The 24990-nt window shown below is 34.2% G+C and overlaps 1 long non-coding RNA gene across 1 annotated transcript in view; it reads left to right on the top strand.

Annotated features, from left to right (window-relative positions):
- The window catches only part of LOC111091474, a 58671-nt gene extending 33681 nt beyond the window's left edge, over positions 1-24990 (top strand). The window contains exons 2-4 of the long non-coding RNA XR_005375340.1: positions 22242-22357; positions 24340-24428; positions 24641-24990. This is a non-coding gene — a long non-coding RNA (uncharacterized LOC111091474). The remainder of the gene's footprint in view (positions 1-22241; positions 22358-24339; positions 24429-24640) is intronic.

The following is a 24990-nucleotide window of genomic DNA, read 5'->3' as shown; positions in this document are numbered from 1 at the left end:
TACAAGGATCCTGCTTTTCCCTCTGCCTATGTCTCTGCCTCTCTCTGTGTCTCTCCTGAGTAAATAAATAAAATCTTTTTTAAAAATTCAACCAGAAGAAAAATGGTCTCTTCCACAACATCAATTGAGCATCTATCCATGTTTTGTTGACCAGGAATTTTTCTTAGGTACCCATATGGCACAGACTGGAAGGGTGAAAGTATTATAAGTTAAAAAGTATGTGTAACGTGATACTGTGACACAAACAACACATAGATCTCAATGGCTTAATGTAATATATGTCTCTCTTAACTACACAGCCAAAGCTAATCAGGCAGGGGTTCTGCTTTATGTAAACATTGAAGATCTCTGTGTGACAGTGATGCCACCATCCTGTGGCTGCAAACGTGAAGCATTCTCTGACAGCATGGTGGAGGATAATGCATCCACACTTGGAATGATGCACATCATTTCCCCTCACATCATTTTCCAGAACCTGTCATATGACCCCAACTAATCAAGAGGAGGCAGTGAAGTGGACTCTTCCTTCTTCCCAGAAGGAGAAGGGAATTGGATATAAATGGGCTCTAGAAGTGAAGTAGATCATTATTAACACCATGTGTTATATGCAATAATAAAATTATGTTCACAGACCTGAATACACATCTCAGCATTAACTTTTAGATGCTATATAATTTGTAAAAATTACTTTATCCTTTGACTCTGCTTCCCTATCTAAAAGTGAGAATAATGAATTTATATGGTATTTGTAAAGATTATAGAATGTGATGGAATATATAAAAACCAGACACATAGAAGCTTTTCAACAAAAGGGGCAGTTTTATAGTTTTTCTTAAAATATACAGCACAACAGAGGTAATTACTGTCTAGAGCAGTAATATTCCTTAAATACATATTAGATTTATCTGAAAAGCTGGGATCCCTGGGTGGCGTAGCGGTTTAGCGCCTGCCTTTGGCCCAGGGCGCGGTCCTGGAGACCCGGGATCGAATCCCACGTCGGGCTCCCGGTGCATGGAGCCTGCTTCTCCCTCTGCCTGTGTCTCTGCCTCTCTCTCTCTCACTGTGTGCCTATCATAAGTAAATAAAAATTAAAAAAAAAAAGAATTAGATTTATCTGAAAAGCTTAAAAAATAATGCCTGGAGCCTACCCTCGTTTGTATGCAGTAGAGCCAAAGCATTGGTGTCTTTAAAGATTACCAATTTCTTTCGGCATAAAAGCAAGGTTAAAATCTCTCTAGTAAGATGAAAAGTTAAGTAGACACATATGGTCAATATTAATTTGTTGTCTTTCTCAGAGTTTCTTTCCTTTTTAAAAATATATAACTCAACAAACTACATTGTTTGAAGACAGAAAAATCATATTTTCTACAGTGAAATACATTGCTATTACATTTTAACAATCATTCATTTTACAGCAAACAAGAACATAGATGCTATATAAGTAATTGTTTTTTCCATGGTAGAGACGAACAAAAATAATCCATATAAATATAACGTCTAGGTGTACAGTAGCTGAGTAAAACAGGGGAATCACTTTGAACTGCAATATGTATTTTGAACTAAAACCAGAGATCTAGGTTATGCTTCACGTGTACCCTTAATTTAAAAATCTCTCAGAATGCTTTATTAATATAGGTACACTAATGAGAAAAAAAATTTACCTGAAAGTCTACAGTGACACAAAAATAATACAGAATATTGCAAAGAAGAGTTGAGGACATAAATATACACCTTGAATACTCATTCACAAACTAAAAACACTACTATATAGTTTGTTAAAGAGGAAGAAACAGCACTGTTGACAAAAGCACAACTTACAAATTAATGTAGCAGTTTGGGAAGTCACATTAAAATTTAATTTTGCAGATAATGATAACATGATTGATGAGACTCCAATTCCATTGTTTCTTCTTCTTCTTCTTCTTCTTCTTCTTCTTCTTCTTCTTCTTCTTCTTCTTCTTCTTCTTCTTCTTCCTTCCTCCTCCTCCTCCTCCTCCTCCTCCTCTTCCTTTTCCTCCTCCTCCCTCTCCTCCTCCTCTTTTCTTCTTCTTTTTCTTCTTCTTTTTCTTCTTCTTCTTCTTCGTCTTCATCTTCCTCTTTGTCTTCATCTTCATCTTCTAATATACCACTAAAAACTGTAAAGCATATACCTGCACTCTATAGTTGGCATTTTTATACAAACCCACTGCATCATCCATGCAACCGTTTCACGTTTGCTTCTAGTCATCATTAATACAAGGCGAATGAACAAGCTATTTAGAGTATGAAAGTATTTACCCTGAAGTATTTACATCAGAATATAATCTCCTGGCCTCATGGAAACCATGACAGAAAAGAACACCATATATTATTCTTTTCTTTCATTAGTTAATTGATTTGGATTTTTTTTTAAATTTTTATTTATTTATGATAGTCACAGAGTGAGAAAGAGAGAGAGGCAGAGACATAGGCAGAGGGAGAAGCAGGCTCCATGCACCGGGAGCCCGACGTGGGCTTCGATCCTGGGTCTCCAGGATTGCGCCCTGGGCCAAAGGCAGGCGCCAAACCGCTGCGCCACCCAGGGATCCCTGATTTGGAATTTAAATCAACAAATGTACTTAGCATTTATTATATATAAAGCACTGTGATAACAATGATATTGTTCTTAAATATTTATTGAAAACCTCTTAAAATGTTAATTTGTATTTTGTATATAAAGTACATTAATGTCTATGTATTTATAAACTTATACAATTTATATATTTAAAGTTTTACATATATCTAAAACATCTTAAATACACAAACAACATCTCATTTAGCATTAAGTATTTTTTTAAAGATTTTATTCATTTATTCATGAGAGACACACACAGAGAGAGAGAGAGAGAGGCACAGAGACACAGGCAGAGGGGGAAGCAGGCTCCATGCAGGGAACCTGATGCGGGACTCCATCCTGGGACTCCAGGATCACGCTGTGGGCCAAAGACAGGTGCTAAACCACTGAGCCACCCAGGGATCCCAGTATTAAGCATTTATTGAAGTCCTGGTATATCCAAAGCATTATCCTAGTTTCCTAGATACTGTGTCTTTTGCTATTTTTGACATTTTATTTTTGTTTTGTTACCTTTCACTTCTTACCTAAATTATGAGAGTAGCCACCAAAAAGGGAAATATTAATTTAAATAAAGGTGAAGTAAGTATACATTAAACATTTTACAGGAATAAAATTGTTTGGATATGTAGAGAAGAGCAAATGTAGAAGCCACATAATTCTTAAATTTGTGAATCAATTTATAAAGTAATGGCAAGTAGTTTTTACTATTATTATTATTATTATTTTATTATTATTATTTATATGAAGAAATGCTATACACACTTGTGAAGGAACAAAATATATAAAGCGAAGTAGTGAATATGCATATTATATCTAATTCAATTTAAGTGTAGTGAAGGAAAAAGATAGGAAAATAATTATGAATGGAAGTAATAAATACCAGCATTACAAATGACATATTACAATGATGTGATAGTTTGTTTATTTAATTGTAATTTAAATAAAGGAGGGAGTAGGGTGAAACTTAAAAGAGAAACATTTTCAAGACCATTTAGATATGACTTACAATTCAGTGGCTGACACTTGAAACTCTGTAGCTTTGGACAGTTTTTGAAATCCTCAGGTCTCGAGGTTAATTACACAATGATGATCAAGTCCCATCTATTTCATAACATTGTGAGGATTAAAGCATGCAAGTGTTTGGACTATAGTATATGGTAAATAAACTATTATGGATAATGATACAATAGAATAATAAATAGAGGTAAATTTAAAGCTAATAAATATAAAGAAAATAAGGGAAAATGTTACAAATAGTTAAGTATTCATAACTTAAAATACTGAAAGTATCAGTTTATTGCCTTGGAACTCCTAAAGTGTGAAGTCTTGAAGTTTAGGAAGTCCAATTAAAGAAGATAAATAATGATTATAACAAAGGAGTTGGATTGAAGATAGCATTATTTAAATCCCCATCTTAATGAAACACTCATGAATAGAAGTTAACCAATATTAACACATTTGCACTACTTTTACATATTTTAAGATGAACTGAAATTTTAAAATATTTTGCAAGACTGTATTTTCACTCTCTTCCACTTTGCATATGCTATTGTTAAAAAAACAAAACAAAACATTGTTTACTAAGGAACAGAACACTGAAAGTTAAAAACATGATTTTTGGTAAAATGAACAGTATATGTATTTTTTCTGTCTTCAACCTTGACAATAATTAATGCTCATAGCTGGAGTAGAAAAAGTTATTTTTCAGTGGAACCATTATTGATTTTTCTAGGGGATTCAGAGTGTTATTTTCAAGGGCTCATTGTCTTTTTTTTTTTCCAAAAATCATACATAGATATATTCTAAATTTATGTTCCTTAACCTCTGTTTCTCTTTTACTGTTTAATGATTATTTGGTAACTCAGGTTGAAGTTCATGTCAGTGAGAAAACTACTCTTCAGATTTACATTGCAGCTACTTTTAACAATGTGTGACTCCAGAGTAGTACCAAACTAAATAATAGTATTTGCACTTGAAGATTTTTTAATATAGTACAAAAATAGTGTTTTATTGAAATAATAGATCACATTTGTGTCTCATTTTTTAAAATTTATTCATGAGAGAAACAGAGAGAGAGAGAGAGAGGCAGAGACACAGGCAGAAGGAGAAGCAGGCTCCACGCAGGAAGCCCAACGTGGGACTTGATCCTGGGCCTCCAGGATTATGCCCTGGGCTGAAGGCAGCGCTAAAGTGCTGAGCCACCCGGGCTGCCCTGTGTCTTAATTTTTAAAGACTATTTGGTAGAATTGTGGTCAGTATGTTAGACCAAGACAGTTGTTTTCTAAATCTCCATTTTACACACAGAAATTGACAAAATATAACAAACACTATGTTTAAAATAAGAATCAAGAGAAAACAGAAACAAGAAAGAGAAATCTCAGGTTCTAAGCATGAAGAGGAACATGTTTGTTGCAAACAACCAAACTATTGATATATAATAAATAATATCAATCAGTGTATAATAAAGAAACTAGATTGGGAAACAGATACATAGCTCTTCTACAGTGTAGACTGGAACTAAACCTCAGAAACCTAGAAAACTGTAAAGGCTGACCCACTACAAAAGGAAAAACAAAAGGATTAAAAATTTTTGGCACACTGGTATAGGGATATTCAATAGACATAGTCAACTGATCTAGGGCTGTGCATGAAATAAGAGACACCTAAGAACAAAGAGTATCCTATTACCATTTCCTATAGTATACAAAAAATCTAAGCCAATAAATCAAAACAAAACTGGAGTGGGACATGCACAATAATTCAACCTGAAAAGTAATGTATTTACTACTTCAAATTGTATTCTTACAAGATGAACATGTCTTCATTTGTGGATACAACACTTTTTCATGTTAAAAACAACAATGGCAACAACAATAACATATATAGCTTTAGAAGCCTGCACACTTGCATAAGTCATGTATGAGAACATGTATGATAACATTTTTATTTTGATCAATGGTAACAACTAGAAGTAGTTCAAAATAAATCAAAAGTAAAATGTATATGCAAATTATCATTTATTCATCAAGAGATTACTGTGGAAAAACAAAAATATAAGCAATAATTTCAAGTAAAAACTCAGATTAATATTAAAAACATAATATTGAGGAAAAAAACCCATAATACAGAGAAAGACTACATACTATGAGAATCTAATTATATAAAGCTTTTTTTAATGGCAAAAGTAAATAATAGAGATTTATAATTGTGGGATACAATAGGGATGCATAGTTATGAGGTAAATTTTAAAGGGAATAAAGAAAATGGTTGCCACACAAGTGAGCTTGTGGTAACTCAGGAGAAAAAGATGTCACGATTGGGTTTGTAATAAAAAAATAAATATGAAAGGAAGTAACCTAGAGCTTATAAAGAGCAATGATGAAGCTTCTAAATAGGCACAATTTTACTGATTTCTTCTGCTGAGTACTACCAAAAGTTCTGAACATTATATAAGAAAAAAAATATAAGAAGATTCTTCAAAGGTGGAAAAAAGAAAGTATAGATGCTAGAGACATGGGGATGGGAGGAAAAGAAACAGATCACTGGGATGCCTGGGTAGCTCAGCGGTTGGGATGCCTGGGTAGCTCAGTGGTTGAGCATCTGCCTTTGGCTCAGGGCCTGATCCCAGGGTCCTGAGATCAAGTCCCATATTGGGCTCACTGCATGGACCCTGCTTCTTCTCCCTCTTCCTACATCTCTGCCTCTCTCTGTGTGTCTCTTGTGAATAAATAAATATATATTTTTTAAAAAGCAGATTACTTCTCTGGGTTTTATTTTTGTCTCATATATCCCAGACTTGTAGTTAAAGATATCTGCTACCTGGAAATGCCAACAAGCATAGATGAAAATATTGTCCAAAAAGAACTGTTCTCTTTAACCAAAGGAGCAGGTTACAAAAGGAGCTTGGCAGATCAGAAAAATTTTAGACAACTACCACAGAAAAATCTCTGGCCCCATTCCCACTTACCCAGCAAGTGAAGAACTTAGACTTTTGCCCTTGTAAGGCTATAAAGAGACGCTCAACCTCTGTGTGGGTGATGTTAGAGAAAGTCAGGTAGAAGCAGGAAATTTCATCCTTGTGGCTGATAACAAGCCCTTCCACCTACACTGGAGTCCCTGGATACCACGTCAGGAGACTAGACTTCTCCTCTCAGCAGCAATGAGGACCTTTCCACCTTTGATATCAATAAAAATTGAATGGGGAACTTGAACTTCTATTTATATCTGGCAGTAACAGGGTGATTCCTCCTTTTCTCTTGACAGACTATTGTCAGAGAAAGCCAGCTTAAAAAAAAAAAAGTTTAAGTAAATTCAAGAATCTCATAACATAGAAGAATATGCCCAAGTGTCAATAAAAAAAATCATTCATCATACCAAGAACCAGAAAAGATCTAAAATTGAATGAAAAAAGAAAAGAAAGAGATGTCAACATTTAGATGACAGATTATGTTAGAACCATCAAATTAATATTTTAAAGGATCAGCAATAATAATTTTCCACCAGTCCATTATGAACATGCTTAAAACAAATGAAACAAAAATAACAACAAAAGTCTCACCAAAAAATGAAAGTCTCAGATAAAAATAGAAGACATAAAGAAGAACCAACTGGGGCTAAAAACAAGAATATATGGGTCAGTCTAGTTCACTGTGAGAATAGAAGCTAGAAAAAATAATTAATGAACTGGTAGAGAAAACAATAAGAAGATAAAACAAGAAGAGAAAACCTATTAAAAAAACAAAACAAGAAGTTAACAGAGTCTGAGGAACCTTTGGCACTATAAAAAATTATCTAATATTTGTATCACTGGAGTCCCAAATGATGAAGGGAAAGAATGTCAAGGTGAAAAATACTCAAAGAAATGATGGCTTAAAAAAAAAAAAAAAAGACAAAACTATCACGAGACAGAAATGTACAAATGAAAAAAAACTGAGAAAATCCTAATCTGAATAAACCTTATGAAACCCAAACCAAGAAACAGCATAATCAAATGTGTGTGTATGTTTGTGTTGTGTGTTTCTAAACAACAACAACAAAAAAGCATCCTGAAAACAAGAGACCTATGAGATCTTAGGAGAAAAATAATTTGGAAGACAGTGGATTTCTTACCAGAGATCATGGAACTCAGAAGTGGCACAATATCTTTCAAGTGCTAAAGGAAAAGAATTGTCAAGCAGAACTGATTTATTTTCTACAAAAAATATACTTCATCAGTGAAGGAGAAATTAAAACATTCTAGGTGAAGGAAAACAGACATAGGAAAACTTTTTATCACTTCCTGTTTGGAAAATTTTCCTTAGCCTACCTTTTAGCAAGGTCAGTTTATTTTGGGAAACCAGAAAGAAAAAAGAATACAATAAGCAAAACTGTCGATAAAATACAATAGGTTTTCTTTTTCAATTTCCTAATTTGTGTTTTTGAATAGTGAATTTATATTTTTATAGTTGGAGCAAAAAATGCAGCACTGTGTGAGGTGGTTTTATACAGAGAGGAAATATTTTAAAATTATATTATAAATGTGGTAAGGTAAAAGTATGTAGAAAAAGGTAAGGATTTTATAGTTCACTCAAATTGGTAAAGTGATGATGTTAGTAGACTGTGATAAGTTTTGTGTATATAATGAAATATTCAGAATAACCATTAAATATATATAATAAGAGATACACTAAAAGAAGTTAGATAAATTAAGATGGAATTCTAAAAAAAGTTCACATATGAAAGTAGATGAAAACAATCACAGTAAAAAATCAGAAAAAATATAAAATGACGGGCCTAATCTTCATATCAAAAATTGCATTAAATACAAATAGTATAGCTACACTAATTAATAGGTAGGAGTTCCAAGACGCCTGGGTGGCTGCGAAGTTTGAGCGTCTGCCTTTGGCTCAGGGCGTCATCCCGGGGTCCCAGGATCAAGTGCCGCATCAGGCTCCCTGCGAGGAGCCTGCTTCTCTCTCTGCCTGTGTCTCTGCCTCATTCTCTGCCTCTAATGAATAAATAAATAAATAAATAAATAAATAAATAAATAAATAAATAAATAAAATATTTAAAAAATAATAGACAGGAATTAGTAGAATATTTTTTAAATGACCCAGTTAGTAGCTGGAGCACCTAGGTGGTTCATAGGTCATAATCCCAGGGTCCTGTGACCCAGCTCCAGTCCTGTTCCCTACTTGTTGGGATGTCTGCTTCTCCTTTTTCCCCTTCCAGCACTCATGCTCTGTCTCTCAAATAAATAAATAAAATCTTTAACAAATAAACAAATAAACAAATGACCCAATTATATGCTCTATACAAAATACTAATTTCAATGATAAATTATAGGCACTTCATAGTTTACAACAGAAAAATATATCATGCAAATATTAATCAAATGAAAGTAGGAATGGCTACATTAATACCAAAAAAAAAGACTTTACTTAATACCAAAAAAAAAAGATTTACTTTATTACAAAAAGTAATAATAATGAGATAGAGAAAAACATTGTATAATGTTAAAAGGGTCAGCCTTGCCAGAAGACATAGAACTTCTAAAAATGTATGAACCAACCAATGCAACTGCAAAATGTATGAAGTAAAAGCTGATGGCACTAAAGGAAGAAATAGATACTTTTACAATTGGGGATATCAAGACTCTTCTCTCAATAACTGATAAAACAAATGGAAAATTTGCAAGTCTATTGAATAATTCAATATTACAATCAACCAATAGAATAAAATAGACCTTTATAGAACTCTCCACCTAGCCAACAGTAGAACACATATTTGTAGCACATATAATTGACAGATAATCTGGATATAGAAAATGTAAAGAATGCCTATGAAGGGCAAAAATTAAAAATGGATAGACATGATCAGCTTCCTCTGCAGTGAGATGTTATTTCATATTTGATAGATCCTTCTTGTTTTTTTAAAGCAAGAGTGCCATGTTTAGCAAAAATGTGGAACAAAGAATCACTTTTAAGTATAAGAATTCTAGAGGTACCATTTATTGAGTGTGAACAGAGGATGGAGTTGAAAGAAGACTGGAAAAGAGAGGTCGTGGTCAAATCACAAATGGCTTTAAATTATACTGGATTATATCCAAAGGCAATAAGAGGCAATGTGAGTATTTTAAGTAGGAAAATGGCATATTAGTTTTATGTTTGTAAAGAAAACAGGAGATGACTTAAAGGATAAATTAGACAAGGGCGGGAGAGGAGGCCAATGGTCAGCATTATAGTAAACAGGAGATATTTAAAAATGGAGAATAAGTTGTTATTACAAAAGCAATATTATTTTTAACACTTAAAGTTTTGAAACAGTTATAAAAATTTTATTACTAATTATAAATTTACATTACTATGTAAAAGGAGTAATGAAAAATCCCTAAAGCAATTTTAATCATGCTTATTTTCCAAAAATAAATTATTTGATTAGGACCTTGTTACTAATTTAATAATCTTCAATTGATGACTTATGGCCTAAAGGATTCTCTACCCAAGTACATAAAACACCAATTGTGAAATTAGTAATAACTTGATGATCAAGCAACAATTGTCTAAATTATAACATATAATAAATTTCCTAGATTAAGCCTATTATACTTTACATTATTTGTAAATTTTATTTTGAAACTATGAGTCATCTGCTTTAAACTATAAATCTTTTTAAGATGAATCCCCCCTCCAGATAGAATCTATGAATATAGGAGATAATATGAGAATTGGCTCCTTCTATTTTTATGAATAATAAAATTCAAAGTTAATTCCTTTAATTACCCAATATCCATGTGCTTTTCTTGTTCATGGAATCCTATTTGATGATAAGATTTTAGCAATATTTTAGAGGCTGCATGAAAAAAATAACTGAATAAAGCAGCAAAGAGAGCAAACAATGAGGAATTCTTATCTCCATATTCCTATTTTTCCATGTCACCATGTTAAGCATTTCGCCATCCTAAGCAGTTTGGTGTAGTTCTTTCTCTGCCTTATCATTTGACAAGCACGAGATGACTGTTACAGTTAGAGAAAACACATTTTCACTGACTGTGTTCAAAGCGTGGGTAAGCATGAGGAGGAACAAAAAAAGCATTCTCCTGCCATTCTTGTCTGCATTAGGGAAGAAAAGCATCTCTAAAGTTTTTGAGGCAGACTTTATTTACGTGTCATTGTCCATCCCTTGACCAATCTCTAGTGGAGGCATAAGGTCCATGATTGACTGAGGTTAATCATGATGTATCCCTTGACGCTGAACACCTACTTCTCAAACAAAATGAAAAGCATTTAGTTATCTACAATAGAAATGATATTGGCATGGAACAGGGAGGTTAACTAACATGTCCCAAAGGCCCATCTGTGTTACTTACTGGGCTATAAACTTTCTGTAGATTAAAGAGGGCAAATCTGGTACTTAAAAAAATTAGTATTGCTGCTATATATTGCTTCTTCTATTATCTTTAAGTGTTAACACCTTAACAATTCTGATATATTTAAATGTTCAAATGTTAATATTTTTAAAAACCTGAATTTAATAAACACAACATTTGTAAAGGGATGTTGAAAGAGCAGCAATATTTCAAAAGTTTCTGCATCTTAAATTAATTTAATCATTGTTTTAGAATTCATAGGTATTTGCAAGATATGAATTCAGGTACAGGTAAAAATTTTCAAGAAAATATGCCTAAGAGATGCATATTTATTGAGAACCAAATTTTCAAAATCTAAATTTCAGTACAAAGTTGTATAATGAAAAATAAATTTGAGGATAATATCATGAACTTAGGTGAAACAACCCTGACTAAAGCTTTTTTGTGTGTCCTATTTCTTCTTTCCTTTCTGATCTTTAGCTGTAGAGAATTTTATTCCTTTGTATTCCATAGCTCATAGCACTCTGTATTCATATGTCCACTGAAAGTTATCCCTTTTGTATTTTATTTACTTAGTTTTATACTGTTCCATTTCATTTTATTGCGTTTTAATTTCCCTTTTCTTCTGGTCTTCTTCTCTGTACTCTTCCATTCCCACATGGATCTATTCTCCTTGCCTAAGTTAAATGGAAAATATGATGAAAGTGTATGAAATATAGACTGGTGTTGAGTAAAATGTGTTTTGATTTGCAGACATGATACTTAAATATGAATCATATTATTTTATTACCCTTTTGTTCTCAGCACCAATGTTTCAAGATAGAGCCATGATTCTTTATGCTTCTAAGTTGTTGCTTCTTCCTGCTCAGGAGTATTCCACTCACATTCTACTTAAGCATTCTTCATGTGATGTTCAGTTTTGAAATCTGTGATTACTCATTGTTATAAAGAGTAATGATGTGATGTGCCTTTACACAAGTAAGTTTTTTTTTTTCATTTATTCTCACCACCAATATATTGTGAGATATCTTTCTAGGGGTTTAGAAGATGGAATTTAATACAGAAAATTAGGTTAACAAAACTCTTGGAAGGTCTTGAGTAATCATATAAGGAAAGACTGCTGTTACTCTCAGATTCTCTCTTGGCTTCCATGGCATCAAGAAAATGAAGATCTGAAAAAGAAGAAGAGGAGAAGGAGAAGGAGAAGGAGGAGGAGGAGGAGGAGGAGGAGGAGGAGGAGGAGGAGGAGAGAAAAAGAGCTGAGGATCTGAAACTACCTCTAATGATCATGGGTAGGTGACTCACAGAAGGACATCTCAATCTGCTGAAAAACCTCATATCTGCTGAGTCCAATACCATTGTCTATTGTCACAATAGCTGTTTCTACCTTCCAAATCTCATGCTACTGCTTCTTGTTGGAGGAAACATATATGGGACAATACAGAAGAGATTGGAGATTACAATTTATTTCCAAATATGAGTATCGAGCATATCAGGTTTCAGCATCCATAGTTTAGATAAATATTGCTTTACTGAAGTCTACAAATGGTTGGTCATCTTATATGATAATCTTAGTAAAAGCCTGAAGTTCATCTCACTATATCCTTGTCTTTTACTTGAAATGACACACATTTCTGTGTACATGAAACTAGGATCTCACAAATGTTTTTCATCTTTATTTCTCTAATTTCTAGAAGTTAAGAGTATCTATTCAAATGCTTATTAGCCACCCAGGCTTATATTTTTAACTACTCATTAATATGTATTGGTTATCTTCTCTTGGTTTTCCTAGTTATTTTTATTTAATTTAGATATTCTTAGTATTTTTTAGATATCCACCCTTGGTCATTTTGGATGTCATAAAGATCTTATCTCGTCACATTTGATTCTTAATATCAATTAACACCTATGTTATAGAAATCATCATTAATCTTAAGATTTATAACTTTCATGTCTTTAAAAAAATTACTTCCCTAGCCTTTTATATATAGACCCTCACATTTTATTCAATTAATTATGTTTACCTTTAAGGAACTTTCATTACTATGTTGCTTGATATTGTGAATTTGAATAAATATACATTAAAACTGGTTTCTTACTCTGTCCAGCAATAATATCTTTTATGTAACTGAATCAGTAGACATTGCTTATATTGTCATGGTAGAGTTTTACTGTATTTTCTGAAATTTCTGATCTTTGTTTATAAATTCATTTAAGCTTGTTTAATGCTTCTTGGCATATTTCTAAATAATAATCTAGAAACAGATATGCTGGGCTACAGATTGATCTGCTGAGCTCAAAACTGAGGGTCCTTTCTCTGCATTCTGTATGTTTCATTAATCCATAAAATAAGGAAATGCCCACCAATCTTCTTTTGTATGGAGAGGAGTAAGTTTATAAGGGAGGTATGAGCTAAAAAATAAACTCTCCCCGGGGGGACAGAGATAGAGATGTCATGTTATTTCTTGATAATGTCAATAGTAAACTACTCCTCTACTCACCACTCCTTCATAAAATACAGCATCTTGGGGCTGAAAGATTTAGTTACTGTTTAAAGTATCTGCAATCTCAGTTGTACGCTGATCAATCTTTCAGAATAGCTATGAATCTAGAATAAAATAAAATATTTCTATAAAAAAGTTGAAATAACCATGAATTCAGGGACAGAAGTAAAGTTGAAATAGTGTTTTTTTATTTTATTTTATATTATATTTTAGAATTCTTTAAATTGCTTTTACAACAGAGAAGAAAAAATATATGTATTTTCTACCCTTTCCACCTCTCCACCCTATTCACTACAGATATTATCTCTGTAATGAAATCATCTGGTATTTGTCTTTCTCTGACTGACTTATTTCACTTCTACTGTCTAGCTCCAACCACGTCACAGCAAATGGCAAGATTTCAATCTCTTAGTGGCTAAACAATATTCCATTGTATATATACACCACATCTTCTTTATCCATTCATCTATTGATGGACACTTGGGCTGCTTCCATAATTTGGTTATTGTAAATAATGCTGCAATAAACATTGGGGCGCATGTATCCCTTTGAATTAGTGTTTTTGTATCCTTTGGGTAAATACCTAGTAGTGTGAATATTGGATCATTGGGTAATACTATTTTTAACTTTTTGAGGAATCTCCATATTGTTTTCCATAGTGGCTGCAAAGCACACAGCACTTCTACTTCATGATATTTTCAAGATCTTTATTAATAAAAAATAAATGCATGAAAATAATTAATTAAAAACCTTAAAAATCACAGTGATTTTAAGAGTATGATATAGAGACATGGTACCTATGGCAGAGTAAGCATGTTTTTGTCCTTTGAAAATGTATAAAATGAAATGTTGCAAAACAAACTTTCCCCAAAGTATACATAACTCAGAAAATATTAATAAGCTCATCACTGTGCCAATCTGATACCAAATCACTAAGTTTATTTAGTGCTTATAATATAGTGTTACATTGATTTAATGATGCTATTAGTGATATTTGCAGTGATTGGACTGGCATAAACAATTAGTACTTAGGATACTGTTTCTCGATAGAAAAAAACACGCAATTCTACTAATTGCCTCTAGTTCTGCTTTTATTGACTGCACACTTTGTACATGCTAATAATCTTATTATCAGCTGTTGCTGAGTTAATTAAAAGTCATGTCTACAAGCTTAAATCAAAATAAAAATACTGCTCAGCTTTTTATATATTAAATACAAATTTTGGAGACCATATTTAAATATTCATCTTCAGAAAATGCAAGAGAATTAAAAGATGCATATGCCAGATTAATTTATGACAAGCTCAAAAGTTGTAAAAATACATTTGCATTCATATCATAATAGTTAAGAATCATACCAGTCCTTTGGTTAGTAAAAATCTGCTAAGATTTCAGAAAAGCATTGTTCATTCTTTGAATAAAGGAATGTATCCCAAAAAGACTTTCTGTTTGCCTTTTTTTCTGAAAACAGCTGCTACATTTTCATTTGTTCTTCAAGTCTCAAAATTAACCTGAAATACATTTTCTTTTTTGTTGGTATTTTACTATTTCAGATTCTAATAAATAATTTCTAAGTAAATGGTACAGACTGAGTGGAGAACTCTTGCTTTTCTTTTGTTCATTCCTTAGAGAGGAATTATATAAGACATCATATGTGTATCTAGGAACAGTGACTTGAATTTTTATCCTTTATTATTATAATCCATAATTAGTGACAATGTTCATATACTGGATGTTATTTTATAATTATGAATGTCACAATGTATTTCAGTTACTTTCATTTGTGTTATTCATAAATAAATAAAGATATTAGGTATTCACTAATCTTAACTGAAATTTTTAAAATTTTATTTATTTATTCATGAGAGACACACACACACACAGAGAGAGAGAGAGAGAGAGAGAGAGGCAGAGACATAGGCAGAGGAGGGAGAAGCAGGCTCCATGCAGGGGGCCCAATGTGGGACTCCATCCCGGGACTCTAGGATCACACCCTGGGCGGAAGGCAGACAGTCAACTCAACCCTTGAGCCACCCCCGCATCCCTTAACTGTTTTTTTTTTTTTTTTTTTTAAGGAGAATCACTTAATTGGGACCAATCTAAATGAGCAAGTTTTCCAATGCTTTTAATTTATTCCGTAAGCATAGAAGCTATTTACATTTTTTCAATTGGGAATTGATATGTTATATTACTGTAAAATATTGCACACATTGCAGTACTCTCCATGTTATTGTGTGCTTTTTGTTTAAGAATAAAATAGTTCTGGGACACCTGGGTGACTCAGCGGTTGGGTGCCTGCCTTCAGCTCAGGTTGTGATCCCGGGATCCGGGATCGAGTCCCACAACGGGTTCCCTGTAAGACACCTGTTTCTCCCTCTGCCTATGTCTCTGCCTCTCTACCTTGTTCTCTCAGTCTGTGTCTATCATTAATAAATAAATAAATAAAATCTTAAAAAATAAGAATAAATTGTCCTTAAAATTCAAGAGTAAAATGTTATTATACATGTATATGGGTATATACAAAATATTTATATCTAAATTATATACGGATTAGATACCAGTGATTGAATTCCTAAAATCTAATTTTCTTTCTAACAACAATAGCAACTACAGCAGAAAAGAATAAGATTATATGTTTGAGAAATATCTCTGCAGGAAAAAAAATAATATTGACAAACAAAAACCTTAACTAAAACAAAAACAAATTAGGACTATTGTCTTCAAATTAAATTCAGCCAAATAAGGAAAGTTATACCAGGTGAAACTTTTTAAAATCTTTCTCTATGCTTGTATTTCACTAAAACAAACATCTTCTTGATTCCTTATCCTAGAAGTCTCTGGATGTACCTTGCCACATTTCTAGTCTCTATTTTTATGATTCATGGATACAAATATCATAATAGTTCCCTAACTGATTTCACTGATTCAAGCATATTCATCTACAGAATTATCTTCTCCTGATCAAACCTTTTCAATGATTCCAGTTCCTTAAGATGATATGTAAGTATTTTCCTAATGGAACTGCTACTAACCCCGACATCTCCTGCTCTGTACTTTCTAGGGGTTGCAGGATCTATCCATACTCATGAATTTTAATGAATTTCTGCAAAACATGAAACAGCACACTGTGCTGCTGTCACAGGGCTATACAGGTATAGATATTGATATAAATATCAATATAGATGTCATATAAATACAGACAGATACTGAAAGATATGGATATGTGTATAGATATAGATATAGGTGTTGAAAGGAAGCAGACACGCACATGAGAAAATGCTCCGCATCACTTGCCATCGGGGAAATACAAATCAAAACCACAATGAGATCCCACCTCACACCAGTGAGAATGGGAAAATTAAGAAGGCAGGAAACCACAAATGTTGGAGAGGATGCGGAGAAAAGGGAACCCTCTTGCACTGTTGGTGGGAATGTGAACTGGTGCAGCCACTCTGGAAAACTGTGTGGAGGTTCCTCAAAGAGTTAAAAATAGACCTGCCCTACGACCCAGCAATTGCACTGTTGGGGATTTACCCCAAAGATACAGATGCAGTGAAACGCCGGGACACCTGCACCCCGATGTTTCTAGCAGCAATGTCCGCAATAGCCAAACTGTGGAAGGAGCCTCGGTGTCCATCGAAAGATGAATGGATAAAGAAGATGTGGTCTCTGTATACAATGGAATATTCCTCAGCCATTAGAAATGACAAATACCCACCAGTTGCTTCCACGTGGATGGAACTGGAGGGTATTATGCTGAGTGAAATGAGTCAATTGGAGAAGGACAAACATTATATGTTCTCATTCATTTGGGGAATATGAATAATAGTGAAAAGGAATAGAAGGGAAGGGAGAAGAAATGGGTAGGAAATATCAGAAAGGGAGACAGAACATAAAGACTCCTAACTCTGGGAAACGAACTAGGGGTGGTGGAAGGGGAGGAGGGCAGGGAGTGGGGGTGAATGGGTGACGGGCACTGAGGGGGGCACTTGACGGGATGAGCACTGGGTGTTATTCTGTATGTTGGCAAATTGAACACCAATAAAAATAAATTTATTATTAAAAAAATAAAAAAGAAAAAAAGAAAGGAAGCAGAATTTTGGATGCAAAATATGTATCTTTGGCATAAAGATTATCCTGACCTGGTTATTTTTAAGAAATTGTAGACACAGCAGAAGTTCTGGAAACTGAGCAGAAGTTACCCTTTTGCAAAACATTTACATTTATAGGGACGTCTCTATTTGTAAGAGTGCCTCTCTCACCAGGAAGAGGAGGATATCCAATTCTCTGAAAACTGTTATCAATGGTGAAGACATGGACTTCAATCTGCTTCACCATTTTACTCTAGTTTACTGTGTTTTTCCTCCTATAAGTTACCTTCTTTTGCCTTTAGCAGAAAATGGTATTTCATGTGATGGCTTCAACCATTTTGGGGAGTTACTCAGTTTTCCTAGGTATTTCCAAAGTGTACAGGAGATATATAGGTTATCAAATTTCTGTTTTTTTCCCCCTCTTAATCTGTCCTTTTATTACACGGTGTCTCAGCCAAAACCTAGAAGGGTAGAGAGAGAATGATTTTTCCTCCTTCACAATATGTGGATGTGGATATAGATATAGTTGTAGACATAGATGTTTTTAATCACCTCTGGCCAATTCTCCCACTCACTCTTCTCAACCGTTTCAGATGCATGTCCTTGGTGAAGGACTCCCATCAAGACACAGAGACATGTTCTCTCATGCTTTTCTACAGAATCCTGGATATATCTCTGTTAAAGCACTATGGACATTGCATTTGTAACCTAGGTTCCTTGGCAATTACAGGCTCCTTGGGAGTAGAGATGGTACCCCTTGGTATACTACACAGTGTCACATACTCAGCAATGAAAACATTTATTAAAACAATGCGTAAATAAAAACAATTACAATTTGTATTTATTATCACATCAATCTACCAGGTGAAGAGAAAGAAATTTAATTTTAAATACACTTATATAGGTAGCAGTAGCACAAAACAACTTCAAATTAGGAACCCTGTAAATAAAAATGCATTTCAGAACTCTTTCCTTAAAGAATACTTAACACGCAAAAAAAATCAATCCCCAAGAAGGATATAGAAAGAGTAAATATTTACTCATACAAAGTATAATTCAAGCAACACTTGGAACACTCCTCTTTCCCCTTATTTTTAATCTATTAACTAATAAGTCTGTTACATATTAAGAAGGCTTTATAAGTGAAAATTTAATTGTTGTTAAAAATCCAAATTGCTCTGAGGTTTTAACAATAACCTGTTTTGAGTTTGTTTGAACTTCTTCATATGAACTGAAGATCCTTATTTGGAAGCATGATTTTTTTTACAGGAAATAATCATAACACTGGTTTATGATGGGAGCAAACCAATGAAACTTCAAATTTAGGTATGTAGGGAAACATAAACTTGAAATACTTGGCCGTTCTACTAGAGTCAGTTCCACCCTCAGTAAGCAGGACAGTAGCCCCACTAAAAAGACAAACCCAGCTATGGTATCAGAAAGAACGTGTCCTGATATTGTATGGCATGTTAACTGTTTTCAAAAAATATTTCCTGTGCTTCATTTAAAAAAAAAAAAAACACTTGTGTACACAATTTACAGTAAAGATTTAGTGAGAAAATGTACAAATGTGTTTTATTCAATATAGAATATATCAAAGTCAATAATTTAGACTTTAAAAAGAAAATGCATTTCCATTCTGTCACAAAGAGCATATTTTCATTTTGAAGTAACTAACAATGAGAACAAATCAGAATAAGATATGTGTTTATATCAATCAGTATAAGAGAATCAGAGGAGTTGGAAATCTAATTCAGGTCATATGGGAATACAGGTAAAGAAAAGTAAAACAGGGAAGGAGAAATAAGCAATCCCGTGTGGTGTGGAGAAGATGAGAACACAGCAGCTTGCTCAACTTAGAGACCCATCATGTGTGCCCTCTGCTTTCCCAGGAGAACACGTTTAAGGGCAAAGACCATCCTGGAAGCAGACATGGTGGTCTAGAGTGGAAACCGCTCTACTGTTTCAATCCTCCCAATGAATTCTCCACAAATCTGGGAATCATATTCTTTTTGCCCTTATTAAGAGAGTAATTCTTTGGTCAGCAAACAAGACTTTTCCCATTATTCATCTAATATTGTAAAAGTTCTAATTTAATGATTTGTCTATTAAAGTTTTTTAAATAATAAACTTATTTTTATTGGTGTTCAATTTGCCAACATACAGAATAACACCCATTGCGCATCCGTCAAGTGCCCCCCTCAGTGCCCATCACACATTCACCCCCACTCCCTGCCCTCCTCCCCTTCCACCACCCCTAGTTCGTTTCCCAGAGTCAGGAGTCTCTAATGTTCTGTCTCCCTTTCTGATATTTCCTACCCATTTCTTCTCCCTTCCCTTCTATTCCCTTTCACTATTATTTATATTCCCCAAATGAATGAGAACATATAATGTTTTTCCTTCTCCAATTGACTCATTTCACTCAGCATAATACCCTCCAGTTCCATCCACGTTGAAGCAACTGGTGGGTATTTGTCATTTCTAATGGCTGAGTAATATTCCATTGTATACATAAACCACATCTTCTTTATCCATTCATCTTTCGATGGACACCGAGGCTCCTTCCACAGTTTGGCTATTGTGGACATTGCTGCTAGAAATATCGGGGTGCAGGTGTCCTGGCGTTTCATTGCATCTGTATCTTTGGGGTAAATCCCCAGCAGTGCAATTTCTGGGTCGTAGGGCAGGTCTATTTTTAACTCTTTGAGGAACCTCTACACAGTTTTCCAGAGTGGCTGCACCAGTTCACATTCCCACCAACAGTGCAAGAGGGTTCCCTTTTCTCCGCATCCTCTCCAACATTTATGGTTTCCTGCCTTCTTAATTTTCCCATTCTCACTGGTGTGAGGTGGGATCTCATTGTGGTTTTGATTTGTATTTCCCAGATGGCAAGTGATGCAGAGCATTTTCTCATGTGCGTGTTGGCCATGTCTATGTCTTCCTTTGTGAGATTTCTGTTCATGTCTTTTGCCCATTTCATGATTGGATTCTTTGTTTCTTTGGTGTTGAGTTTAATAAGTTCCTTATAGATCTTGGAAACTAGCCCTTTATCTGATACGTCATTTGCAATTATCTTCTCCCATTCTGTAGGTTGTCTTTTAGTTTTGTTGACTGGGATGTCCACTCTCACCACTGCTGTTCAACATAGTACTGGAAGTCCTAGCCTCAGCAATCAGACAACAAAAAGACATTAAAGGCATTCAAATTGGCAAAGAAGAACTCAAACTCTCCCTCTTCACCGATGACATGATACTCTACATAGAAAACCCAAAAGCCTCCACCCCAAGATTGCTAGAACTCATACAGCAATTTGGCAGCATGGCAGGATACAAAATCAATGCCCAGAAGTCAGTGGCATGTCTATACACTAACAATGAGACTGAAGAAAGAGAAATTAAGGAGTCAATCCCATTTACAATTGCACCCCAAAGCATAAGATACCTAGGAATAAACCTAACCAAAGAGGTAAAGGATCTATACCCTAAAAACTAAAGAACACTTCTGAAAGAAATTGAGGAAGACGCAAAGAGATGGACAAATATTCCATGCTCATGGATTGGCAGAATTAATATTGTGAAAATGTCAATGTTACCCAGGGCAATTTACACGTTTAATGCAATCCCTATCAAAATACCATGGACTTTCTTCAGAGTTAGAACAAATTATTTTAAGATTTGTGTGGAACCAGAAAAGACCCCGAATAGTCAGGGGAATTTTAAAAAAGAAAACCATAGCTGGGGGCATCACAATGCCAGATCTCAGGTTGTACTACAAAGCTGTGGTCATCAAGACAGTGTGGTTGTGGTAGTGGCACAAAAACAGACACATAGATCAATGGAACAGAATAGAGAACCCAGAAGTGGACCCTGAACTTTATGGTCAACTAATATTCGATAAAGGAGGAAAGACTATCCATTGGAAGAAAGACAGTCTCTTCAATAAATGGTGCTGGGAAAATGGGACATCCACATGCAGAAGAATGAAACTAGACCACTCTCTTTCACCATACACAAAGATAAACTCAAAATGGATGAAAGATCTAAATGTGAGACAAGATTCCATCAAAATCCTAGAGGAGAACACAGGCAACACCCTTTATGAACTCGGCCACTGTAACTTCTTACAAGATACATCCACGAAGGCAAAAGAAACAAAAGCAAAATTGAACTATTGGGACTTCATCAAGATAAGAAGCTTTGCACATATTAAAGTTTTTAAACTTGTAGTCAAACATGCAATTTTCAGTAATACTAATAGCTCCTTATACACAAATTGTGCTGATCCCACTGTAAAATGACCGTACTCCCTACCATTCCGGGCTCGTCCTTATTGTCAGCATTATCCTAAGGCTTGCTATGAGTACAGAGCACTACTGCTGTCATTTTTCAGCAAACACTGTCAATTTTTTTGTATTGTCTCATATTGTTTTCCAGTGAGTTTTTATATGATTTCTTCTGCTGCTGGTTTCTTATCAGTATTTGCTACCTACTCAGCAGCTATCATCTAGCACAAGCCTCAGCTAACATGATGCCACCCTGTTCAACCTTTTAGCTTTCCCTGGAACTTTCCAACATAGACTCCTTTTACTTTACTACAAAACTGTCAGCCCTTTGTAAGCTAATAATTAATAACCAATTAATATTTGATAATAAAGTTGCCTTATATTATAGTTTGCCAACTGAAGTAATTTATTTTCGCCTCTTTAGGAAGATCTCTTCACCAATTGAAAACTGACAACAACTTCACACAGTGTATGATTTTCTCCTTTCACGTAAAGTATGTGCATGTACGCAAATGATGTGGCACAGGAAATAATGAAAAGGTATACAAAAGTGGTGACATGTTGCTATTCTACGCCTATTAACGTTTCCATGTTAAGCGAGCCTGGGAGCCTTATGAGAAAGGTGCTATTTTTTAAAAGTTTATTTATTTATTTATTCATGAGAGACACAGAGAGAGAGAGAGACAGAGAGAGGCAGAGACACAACACAGGCAGAGGGATAAGCAGGCTCCATGCAGAGAGCCCAATATGGGATTCGATCCTGGGTCTCCAGGATTACGCCCTGGGCTGAAGGCAGGCGCTGAACAGCTGAGCCACTCGGGCTGCCCAGAAAGGTGCTATTTGCATAAAATATTGTTGTTGTATCTATACTTGCATAGCTTATAAATTAGATCTTAAAATTTCAGAGACACAAAGCAAGTGTTTACCATTGTCAGCAGCGAAGTCAGCGTAGCTATTTCAATGGGGGCCTCCTCTCTTACCATAACAGTTTCCAGCAGAGTCCTGAGCCCTTCATTATTACCAGTTAGGAGGGGCAGAGCAATGGATGGTGGTAGGTCAGATAGAAAGAATACAACCCCATTTCCGGATGCCAGACTAAGCCCCACATGGTGACAGGAAAATTAAAAAAAATTTTTTTTAATTTATGAAGAGAGAAAGCCAGATATAAATAGGATTAATGGCAAAAAGAAAAAAAATGAACCTTAAAATATAACCTCTTCTGAACAAAACACATTTATTGTTAAGACTATGTATTTTCCTCCAAAATCACGGGTTGTTAATATGTCATTTAGCATCTTGAATCTGGTATTGTCCAGGCAAAATGTTAGAATTAGAGAATATATAGTTCTACTTTTTTGAAGTATATGAAAAACGTTTTGTTAAAACCTCATATTTAAATTTACTCATCTCATACAATGCTAGACTAGTGATTTCTTAATAAATATTACTTGAATGAATCATATGTCCCAGAGAATATACAAAATGCCATAAACTGTCAATGAATAGCTTGAATACGGTATTTTATCTTGCTGTATACTTGTGCTAAAATTATTTTCCGACTCTGTATATGAGATCTGTTCTCTGCATCTGGTACCCAACACTTTGTTTTGTAATGATTTGATTGATTTACTCTAATCAAAACAGGGATTGGTTTAGTGAACTGGTTAAGAACAGTCACTGGAGGCAGAACTCTTGAATTTGAGTTTCAGCTAGACCATTAGGATAAAATGGAACAATTCATCTAAAGTATACCCATTTCAATGTCTAGTGTATATTTCATCCTCAACAACTGTTAATAGCTCTTATTTTGCCTCATAGTGCAAGATCACCTATTAAACATTTGACATTTTACAACTTGCTGATGTGTTTATTATATGTTTATGTTAAATTGTATATACAACTCTTCTTAGAGCGCCAATCGCTAATTTGGGAGTTCCTCTCTGTTCCTAAGAAAAGGAAATCCCTGGGACAGAACCTAAATGACATTCCTAATTGGAACATGAGTACCATCTACTGGTCACATTTGCTAACAACAGGCTTGTTGGTGAACAGAAAAGTGAAAATACTCTGTGTCTGCTTCACCACCGCGCAGTGTCTTGGAATGAATCTCAGATAAGCAAATGAGGTTTCCTGTAAGTACACTACTCAACCAATAAAAAATTTAAACACAGAATTTCAACAGACTTTGTAGACAATTTAGTTCCTGGTCCACAGGAAGCATACAGTCTAGCTCTCTATATAAAGACCTACATAAACTTCTTAAGCTGGGTTATAAATAAGAATTAGGAAAAAAATGAGTACAGTTGTAAATGAGACCATGGAGGACTGAAATAGAAAGATTTTACTTTGGATAGTAAAATTATTTTGAAGAAAGATTATTCTGATTTAGCAAAAAGTCAAATAAAGGTCAAATTAATGTACCTGTAAGACTAGAAAGAGATGGAAAATGATCAAAATACAATTCCTTTAAAATAAGATAACAAATTCAAACATAAGAAGTCATTTGAGATTTTTTATTCCAGGTTGAAAAGGTTGGTGTATGAAGAGAGAATACTTGGAGACATACCTGCTCATGAACAAATGAATCTTAGGTTTTGTTTCTTTACAGAAAGTAAGTATTTAGATATCTATAAAAGTAAGTCTATTAAAACTCATAGGCATCCTTATATTGACGATATATCCAGGGAAAAATGCAAGTGCTTATCTGACAAGCTACTGGATAGTAATAAATAAACTTTACTTTTAAATTAGTAAGATTTCAACTCTTACTCTTGTTTTGTAAAATTTTAGTTTAACTAATAGTGTTTTTTGTTCTTTCCTAAGGAAAAACACTTTTTGTTAGAACAAGATATCACAGAGGATGAACACCAAGAGGAGGCCAGTCATATGCTTGGCTTCCTTAGGCAAACGTTGGCTCAAACACCAAAATAGTCAAATCAGAGCTCTTCTTTCAGACCTCTTAACGCTTTGGTTGCAGATGTTATCAAGACATCCACAAAGTAGGCTATGTTCTTTAGTATTGGTTACAGAAGCAGATGTTAAATTAATTAAGTCAGTATATTTTCCAAGTCTGATTAAGATATGTTTATTTCTGCTTTCACAAAACAGCTGTGATGTAAGTACTAAAACTGGTGTTGTAAGAAACCCAAAATAAAATTAAAATCATTGTATGT

This window comes from Canis lupus, chromosome 21 (genome assembly GCF_011100685.1).
Source record: "Canis lupus familiaris isolate Mischka breed German Shepherd chromosome 21, alternate assembly UU_Cfam_GSD_1.0, whole genome shotgun sequence".
Taxonomy (NCBI): Eukaryota; Metazoa; Chordata; class Mammalia; order Carnivora; family Canidae; genus Canis; species Canis lupus.
The sequence above is the reverse complement of the archived record's forward strand: the minus strand, read 5'-3'. Positions and strand labels throughout refer to the sequence as shown.